The sequence below is a fragment of the Adiantum capillus-veneris genome, chromosome 21 (assembly GCF_014529385.1).
Source record: "Adiantum capillus-veneris isolate H3 chromosome 21, ASM1452938v2, whole genome shotgun sequence".
Classification (NCBI taxonomy): Eukaryota; Viridiplantae; Streptophyta; class Polypodiopsida; order Polypodiales; family Pteridaceae; genus Adiantum; species Adiantum capillus-veneris.
The window spans coordinates 66,300,678-66,310,331 of record NC_140951.1 but is presented as its reverse complement, the minus strand read 5'-3'; the positions used below and the strand labels follow the sequence as shown (position 1 = coordinate 66,310,331).

Below are 9,654 nucleotides of genomic sequence, written 5' to 3'. Positions count from 1 at the left end.
GTATATCCACAAGGTCTTGCAACATTTTAATACATAGGAGGGGCAGCTACATTGAGTACCCAATGCATATGCAAAACTGCAAGATGATGCTCCCAAGTTTGATATTGAGAAAGCAAAAATGACACATCTGGAAATTTTATGCATGCCATGGTAGCCACAAGATCAAACATTTCTTTGTAGTGGGAGTGGTTCGCAAGTTTATGGTGGCAAATCTTGGCAAAAAGCATTAGGAGCAATGAACCACATCTTGAGATATCTAAAAAGTATGACAAACTAGTGCTTATGCTTTGGGAATATTGATGCATCCATTGTGGGTTACACATATATTGCTGATTATGCGGGTTGTGTGGATAGTCAAAGATCCATGTTTGGCTATGTCTTCCTATTTGCTAGAGCAATCGTTCCATTGAGATCATGGCCCTAGGATTGTACATCTTCTTCCACATAGAGGCATAATTTGTGGCAGTTTCTAATGCTAGCAACAAGGAAGCTATGTGGTCAGCTCGCCTAGTGGGAGACCTTGGCATTACTCAAACTCCAGTGCTACATTGTGATAGTCAAAGTGCGATCACATTAGCAAAGAACCCAATGTTTCACTCTATGTCAAAACACATAGAAGTTTGTTATCATGTGATACGATACATATTGGCTAGTAAGCACATTCATACCTATGACAACATTGTAGATGCTCTCACATAGAGCCTACCCTCGAAGCGGTTTGCACAGGGGTGGCAGGTTGATCTTTGTGTTATGGATAAGGGATATGTACATTTATTACTCAAGTGCTCATTACAATCTATGGTTATTTTATGCCGGTCAGCCAATGTGTATTCATTTTTTAGCATTGAAGAATCTATAAATAAATAATGCAAGAGGCAAATACAGCTATGCAAGAAATTATCTCCCAAAAAGGAACAAAATTGCTCTCTTATTGCTTCTTGCAGAATCTATTACCTTAATTATGCTCGGTTATACTCATTGGCAACGGTGTAATGAAATTGGATTTACAATTAGATTGCTCTAAGCTTCTTTTTAATGTTCCATCATATGGTATTACTTGATATTGCATGGAATCCCTACTAGTGTTTATAATACCCTTTATAGATGGCTAAAGTTAAGGTCATGTATTAGGCATGGATTTTGTTTTAAATTTTATTACGCAAGTTGCCTCAATTAAAGCATCATCATTAATTTTTTCATTTAGAGCTACTATTTGACCTTCATATTGTTATCACACAACACTAATCTCTACTAACTCACATCCCTACATTGTAAACAACTCTCCTTACAAACTTTTAAAATGTTAATACATTTAGTGTGTGCGTCAATTAGTTTTATAATTGATAAGAAGTCATTTTTACTGCTTTGTCTTGGAGAATTACTATTGCAGATCAAGCTACGTGCAACGGTTTCACATCAAGGCACCTCCATGTATAAATTTTTACACAAACCCTTGATCACATTACCCACCACACTGGTTGGAATATTGTACATTTTCATGGCAAGGATCTTATGGGTTGACGTGAATTGTAATGGAAATTTTTTTACACATGTTAGAGCTCGTACACCTAAAAAGGGTAGGAGTCTCTGCTCCACACCTTGTTAATATGGAAACTTATGGTTATCGTCACGCGTATTAGAGTGCCTCCCCCCCGTGAGGCAAGACTCTCCGCTTTGCTATAATGTTATGGAAATGTATGGATGTTGATACATGTGTACTACTAAGGCAAAACTCTCTGTGGTTACATTACATGTGCAACTGGCCCACCACATTTGGTATGGATTGATATGAAAGGATATGATGAATTGGTATGGAAAGGTGGAAGGGTGACAGATGATGGTCTATTTGGAACATCATTTCTGACCAATGTTGCACTCTGCATCTATGCACATTTACTTCATGTTTTGCACTCCCATTACACCATACACATGTTACACTTTTTTTTTTGCACTTTTAAATTGCTTCCGACTAATCATTGCTACTCTTTTGGTTTTTAGCTACTCATTCTGCTATGCAGGCCTGTAGCCATCATCTTGTACCTGGCACCGGACCCCACCACTTATGTACCTTGCAACTAAGGACAATTGCTTTCCCAACCCCGGAGTATGTTATGGATAAGGGATATTTACATTTATTAGTCAAGTGCTCATTACGAGCTATGGTTATTTTATGCCGGCCAGCCAATGTGTATTCATTCTTTAGCATTGAAGAATCTATAAATAAATACATGCAGGAGGGAAATGCTCACTCTTGCATTGGGGGAGATTGCACCCAGTGCCTTTGTACTTCTTTTCTCCTCTTCCCTCTCCTCTCTCGTCGTACCAATGTATTACTCTGCTCTAGGAGGTGCATCTCACGTACTCTCTTGCTCTCTCCCGCTCTCTCATCTCCCTCAGTTTGTGTTTGACTCGATTATGGATTTGTTTGTTTATGTATTGCAGTGTGCTATTTTGGGTATTTTGCAGGGCCACCTCGCATCCGTTTGTAGAACCTCATGCTGAGCTCCACCTGAACTTTGTGCCCTCGTCCTTTTACTCACCTGCACTCGCAATTTGCACGTACATCATGCTGAACTTGAACCTAAACCTGATTATGAAGTTGGACCTGAATTTTTTTGAATATATACTCAAATGTGTATCCGAATCTAAAAGTGGGCCCGAAGACATAAAATTGCTTGAAGAAGAGGAGATTTTCTTGCTTTGTAGAAGGGATTTGAAGTAGAATGCAAGAAGCAAAGATCAATTTGGCTATTTTTTGCTTGACATGAATTAGAAAGTTTAAGAAATTCTAGAGTCTAGAGTTGATTTTGATCTTCTTTCGGAGATGTTGAAGAAGCAATGTTTGATGGTTTGCAAGGAGTTTTTTCATATCGAACCATTCATAACTCATTTTGGATTGAAACCTGATTATTTAAAAGATTATCTGCGAAAAATTGGTGGTTAACATTGATTGTGGAGATGTTTTTGAAGTATGTGATGATGGTTACTGAGCTTAAACTTGTAGATGCTTTGAATCTTGAAGTGTTTGAAGTGGATGAAGCTCAACGCGAAATGAATTTTTTAAATTTGAGAGAGAGAGAGAGAGATTGTGTGTGCTTGCACGTGTGTCTGAGAGCAGAGATAGACATGTAGATTCTACCATCATCCTCGAAGGTCAAATATGACCTATGGGACCAAAAATACATATGATGTACTTTGTATGGGGTTGATAATTGAGTCTCAAGGCTCCAAGATTGTGGTGATGAGAATCCCATGGAGAACCCACATTGTGGCTAGAAGAGAAAAGTGTGTAGGTCTAAGTCATGGTTGGAAGTGTGAGGGAAGCAATTTTACATGTGAGCAAACGTTGAGGACTCTAGTAGTGTATACTCTTGAACTTGTAGTGAGCATAATGTCCATAGTTGATGGGACTCTTTTCCATTTCCCCACAGTCCCGTCTCGCATTGAGGGGAGTGGGAGCTAGGCCAGATGATTGAGATAGTGTGTATCATCGACAAGGGGATAGTCTCAAGCATATAAGAGAAAGTATGGTTTTCTTTTTATAGCAAAGAACATGGTTTTGTAGCTGGGGGCAGTTTGGATGGTGTAATGTTAAAGTGTGACCCATTGGATTCCGTCGAAGCCAAAATACATTGGCGGGGGGGGGGGAGGAATATGGGGTGGGAGGGACCAAAGAGAGAGAGGATAGTGGGCAAGGGATGGAGGAAGATGGTGTGTGTGTGTGTGTGTGTGTTTGAGAGAGTGAGAGAGAGAGAGAGAGAGAGAGAGAGAGAGAGAGAGAGAGAGAGTCGTGGGCAAGGAGGGGGATGGAAAGATATATATATATATATATATATATATATATATATATATATATATATATATAAATAGAGAGAGAGAGAGAGAGGGGGGGGGGGTGTTAGGGAGATAAATATAAGGTAAGAGAGCCAAAATGCAAAACACTAAATCTTGTGACACATTTTAGATTTTCTTTTAAGCAAGCTTGAATCTACATGGGATTTTGTTATATACATATATGTGTGTGTGTGTGTGTGTGTGTGTGTGTATATATATATATATATATATATATATATATAGGGAGAGAGAGAGAGAGAGAGAGAGAGGGGGGGGGGGGGGGGGGGGTAGGGAGATGAATATAAGGTGAGAGGGCCAAAATGCAAAACACTAAAACTTGTGACACATTTTGGATTTTCTTTTAAGCAAGCTTGAATCTACATGGGATTTTGTAATTTTAACTGGGTCAAAACACATTAGACCTTCGTTTTTGGCCTGCCCAAAGGGCAAGACTATAGCGTTGCCTTCTCTTTTTGCTGACTAAAATAGAAAAAAGGTTGAGTTGTATTTTAAAGCATTTTTTGATAGGTCAAAAATGTTGATTGGTTGAAATTGTTACGGGTCCCCTTCTTGGGGAGTAGTTCGGGACCCTCCACCTCTCCTCGGACCCTCGAGACGAGCTCAATTTCATGACCCGAGGCCTCGAGGGCTCCGAGCCGACGAGAGGCCCCCGGTGTGGGAAGGCCCTTTAGTGGAAAGGGGCATCGAGTGCTTGACGGGGGCTGATGCGCGAGAACGCCCTTTTGGGGTTTTAAGGTGGTTAGGTAATAAGGCTGGATGTGAAAGCAAACTACAGGCGCCTAGGGGATTAATGCCCAAAGGCATGCATAAGCAAGGTTTATCGAACCTTCGGGTTCAAGGGCCACGACACAAAGAAACATGTAAGCTCCATCGCCTGGGCCGCGAGAGCGCGCGCCCGGCGGTCTACTATCGCGCCTGTTCAGAGGCGGGCATTGCTAACACCCTGCGGGGTCGCTTTGGCGGTGAGCCTACCCGAGAGGGGGAGCCGCGAGCCCTTGCATCATTGCTCAGAAACAGGTCACTGGGTAGCCGAGAGCACCCTCAGCTAAACAGGACAGTGGCAGCGGGCCTCAGAGCCGCGCCTTCTACAGCACGGGCTTCGAGCTCAATCAGCAGGCCTCCTACTCAGTCGGGGGCTGCTTTCGAAAACCAGGTACAACGCCTTGAACAGGGATGTGCTCAGCATACGCAGGTACACCACGTAGGGCGGCCTACAGAGGGGCTGTGCCCTTATCACTACAGGTTACTCACGCAGGCAGTAAGCAGACTTCACCCCTGTGGGGGTTGCAAGCAGATCAGAACCAGCGATAGAGAGTGGGCCTATTGGAGCCGCAGGTCATTCCCGTTGGGAAGGCTGCGTGCTTGGGGCGTTTATCATTACAGCAGGTTGGATTCGGGAGCTGGCCCGTGGGGCTGTTTTAGTGCACGCAGGGTAGTTGGCAGGTTTCGGGCGCAAGGCCCTACATTAACATTGGATTGTGTTGGTGCCCGCAGTGGGCTGTGGAATTGAACTTACCCGCAGTGGGTTGTGGTCTCTTTGCCCTCCGCCTGGTCTCCACTGAGCCCGAGCGTCGAGGCCCTTTGTGGCATGTTTACATATCCACCTGGTCTCCGCTGAGCCAGAGTGTCGAGTCGATTCAGAGGTTTTAGGCCGGTATTTCGACAGAGACTCGAGCCCATTTTTGTTATATGCTATACGGGTGAGCCTGAGGCTCCAAACCCGATTGTATCTCCTTTTGGATTGAGCCTAGTTGGCTCCTCTAGTGATGCCGGCCACTATAGACCCGGCCATGGTTTACTCTCGGGCTCGAGAAGCCCTCCTGTATTGATCTTTGCTGGAGCATTGTGGGTTCCCCGTTGTGTGAGACAAGGGGCCCTAACATTTGGTATCAGAGCCAGGAAAATGGATTCTTTAAATGCTGGATTCGATGTGGAAGCAGCAGTTTTTTGCTTTGATATGGCGGTGAGCCTATTGTGCGAGAAGTTGGACAGGTGGGGCAAGTGTTTAGCATTGTCCTAGAGTGAGGATGAAATGGAAGAGCGCGTGAACCACGGGAAGGAGGTGAAGGAAGCGTTATGCAGGCTGGATCACACTTGTGACAGGAATAAAAGGCACTTTGATAGGGACTGTGAAGAGATGCGTCGAGGAGGAAGACGAACCAGGAAGGTCCTTGAAAAGAAGAGGAAAGGTATGCAGGAAGAGTTGAATAGACAAGAGCTGGAGCGGAAGGCCCTCCACGATGGGATGGTTACGGTATTGGGACAAATAGATCGCGATGAAGAGATGAGAATGCTTCATATGCTGGACCGTGAGGTAACACAAAAAATTGATGCTTTGGCTCCCGACGAGGATACTCTTCCCGGAGGGGATTGGATGTATAATGCGATGCACGATTGTGCGAATGGAGAGTGTGATGATGGTATGCTTGTGCCTGAGCCTTGTATGGATCCAAACGCTCAGCTGGGTGTGATTGATTGTGAGGGGCAAGTGGTAACCCCTATCGTATCTGATCCCCTGTGTGTGGACGAAGTAGAAGAGTGTATGGACGTCCCGTCTGTGGACGAAGGAGAAGAATGCATGAGTGAAGAAGAGTGGACGAGGAAATTGGATGCGATGTTTCCCGGGTATGTCGAGGCCCGTTATGAGGAAAAACTACTGCATGCTACTGGAGGTAATGATGGTCATACCCTGTTGGATGGGAAGTGGTCGGCTTGCGAGCCATGCTTAAATGATGGGTATGGTACCCGTGAAGAAATGGAGGAGGAGCACCAGGTGGTCCCTGCTGACTCCCATCCCCCACATGAGAGGGGAGAGCTGGAACACGAGGCATGTAGCGACCTACAGGCTACTGCCTTCGAATTACCCGAGAAGGGGATTGTGGAAATCCGTGGCGATAAGCCAGTCGTATGCGAAGAAGTGAGAGAAGATGTGGTGAAACTGGAATGTGGCATGCCGGTTGTGACGCCTGGGCGTGAAGTGAATATAAAGGATGTGAGTCGGGTGCGAGTGGTCATTGAAGTGCGAGGCACAGCAAGGTATGTACTGACAGTAATGCACGACGATTGGGTCACGACATGGGCCAGGGAGATCCGGTTGGGGATGTCTCCGAAGTGGCCTTATAGGCGGAATGCGAGTGAAAAGCTGGCTGAAGTAAAGCCAGTAGGATTAGTCAACGCGGGATTACGATGTGGCTGCGAAGAACAGGTCCTAGTGGGGACCTATAGGCATGGGGCTGGAGACGGAAGAACTAACCAGTTCTCATTTACGTTACCCTCGATGAGGGGCCGGTTGGTGAAAGGCGCATGAAGCACGACTGTGGGAGACTTGAGCTTCCTGGACTGGCCTGCCAAGCCAGAAATAATGCAATTAGAGGGCCAGGTGCCCCTTTACCCGAGATGCCTTGCGATGCGGCGGGCGATCTCCTCGAGGATCGAGATGTTTCAAACGAATGCAGCCTGCGCTTGGGAGCCGGGAAAGATACACGAAGGTAACCAAGGAGGTGCCGAGGGTGTGCCCAAACATGACACTATGTGGGGACCTTGGGATAGAGGACCCATAATTTTTTTTGTGCTAAGATACTGGTACTGGGACAGTATGCTCGCGGGGAGCACCATCGAATGGGACAGCCTACTGATTGATATGAAAGGGCGGGAGTCTACGACTTCCCACCCATGCGCCTCGTTGGTCAAGCGGGTCCTGAGTGGAGACTCGAGGATGATGGTGAAGACGCGCGACTGCCCGAGTCGGGCATGGCGACCTGGGCTGCTTGGAGTTGTGGCTTACGGGTTAACCAATGTGACCAATGAAGACCTTCTGGGTGTGAGAGTATGCGTATGGGACCCGAGAGACTATTACCCCTGCAAGGATACTTCCGCTTGTGGAATGCGCGAAAGAGCTGAGTGGACAGCATGCTGGAGCACACTGGGCCGAGGCGAAGTTAAGTCAGAAGAGTTGGAGCTGCTTTCTGGTTCTGATATGCAGGATGTAGCAAGACAAGGGCTGGCACAAATGCAGCCTACGAATGGCCGATGGGTCCCACCTCGATAGCCAGGGACTAAAGTGAGTAGTCGGGAATGTATCACGATCAGGATGTGTCGAGCTGGGTCGGAGGACCAGCAAATAACTCAGATGCGTGGTGGGATAAGTAGGTGCAAGAAAAACAACACGTTGGGGCAAGATATGTATGGCCGAGGTTTGTCCCCTATGCGAGGTGGGCGGTCCAACGAGGGCGAATGCAATAAAAAGACACAGCGCGAGAAGGCGGGCTCCGGTGAGCACCAGCCCGCCTTTCTTTCGGGTAGCGGGGCTAGCCGAGTGGTTAAGCTCGGGCTTTTACAGGTTATCCACTGCTTGTTCGAGTGGGCTCACGGGGCACCGAACAGTGGGCAGTACGCCAGGGATCTCTAGACGAGAATGCTAACAGGGCTACGGGCGTGGCCCTCCCAAATGCAGAGTGGGGTCTCACTGATTCTGGTCATGATGTTCGCATGGTTGGCACTCGAGGAGTGTTGCGAGGAAAGTCGGTGCAAAGGAAGGCAGTTCAACGGGGAGAGAATACTGCTGAAAGTTACACAAGGAATACCCGAATGGGAGACGAATGCGCAGTGGGGGACGCTACCCACAACCATAGATGCGCGGTGGATTCCTCCACGCCGCACTAACTGTGAAGGTTCGGAGAGGAGCAAGGGACAAATGGCCGACGAGAGGCCCCAGGTGTGGGAAGGCCCTTTAGTGGAAAGGGGCATCGAGTGCTTGACGGGGGCTGATGCGCGAGAACGCCCTTTTGGGGTTTTAAGGTGGTTAGGTAATAAGGCTGGATGTGAAAGCAAACTACAGGCGCCTAGGGGATTAATGCTCAAAGGCATGCATAAGCAAGGTTTATCGAACCTTCGGGTTCAAGGGCCACGACACAAAGAAACAGGTAAGCTCCATCGCCTGGGCCGTGAGAGCGCGCGTCCGGCGGTCTCCTATCGCGCCTGTTCAGAGGCGGGCATTGCTAACACCCTGCGGGGTCGCTTTGGCGGTGAGCCTACCCGAGAGGGGGAGCCGCGAGCCCTTGCATCATTGCTCAGAAACAGGTCACTGGGTAGCCGAGAGCACCCTCAGCTAAACAGGACAGTGGCAGCGGGCCTCAGAGCGGCGCCTTCTACAGCACGGGCTTCGAGCTCAATCAGCAGGCCTCCTACTCAGTCGGGGGCTGCTTTCGAAAACCAGGTACAACGCCTTGAACAGGGATGTGCTCAGCATACGCAGGTACAGCACGTAGGGTGGCCTACAGAGGGGCTGTGCCCTTATCACTACAGGTTACTCACGCAGGCAGTAAGCAGACTTCACCCCTGTGGGGGTTGCAAGCAGATCAGAACCAGCGATAGAGAGTGGGCCTATTGGAGCCGCAGGTCATTCCCGTTGGGAAGGCTGCGTGCTTGGGGCGTTTATCATTACAGCAGGTTGGATTCGGGAGCTGGCCCGTGGGGTTGTTTTAGTGCACGCAGGGCAGTTGGCAGGTTTCGGGCGCAAGGCCCTACATTAACATTGGATTTTGTTGGTGCCCGCAGTGGGCTGTGGAATTGAACTTACCCGCAGTGGGTTGTGGTCTCTTTGTCCTCCGCCTGGTCTTCACTGAGCCCGAGCGTCGAGGCCCTTTGTGGCATGTTTACATATCCACCTGGTCTCCGCTGAGCCAGAGTGTCGAGTCGATTCAGAGGTTTTAGGCCGGTCTTTCGACAGAGACTCGAGCCCATTTTTGTTATATGCTATACGGGTGAGCCTGAGGGTCCAAACCCGATTGTATCTCCTTT

General features: G+C 47.8%; 1 pseudogene; it reads left to right on the top strand.

The window, feature by feature from the left end:
• Positions 1-6,139: 6,139 nt before the first annotated feature.
• On the top strand, positions 6,140-9,427 carry LOC147431091 (uncharacterized; annotated as a pseudogene).
• The last annotated feature ends 227 nt before the right edge of the window (positions 9,428-9,654 follow it).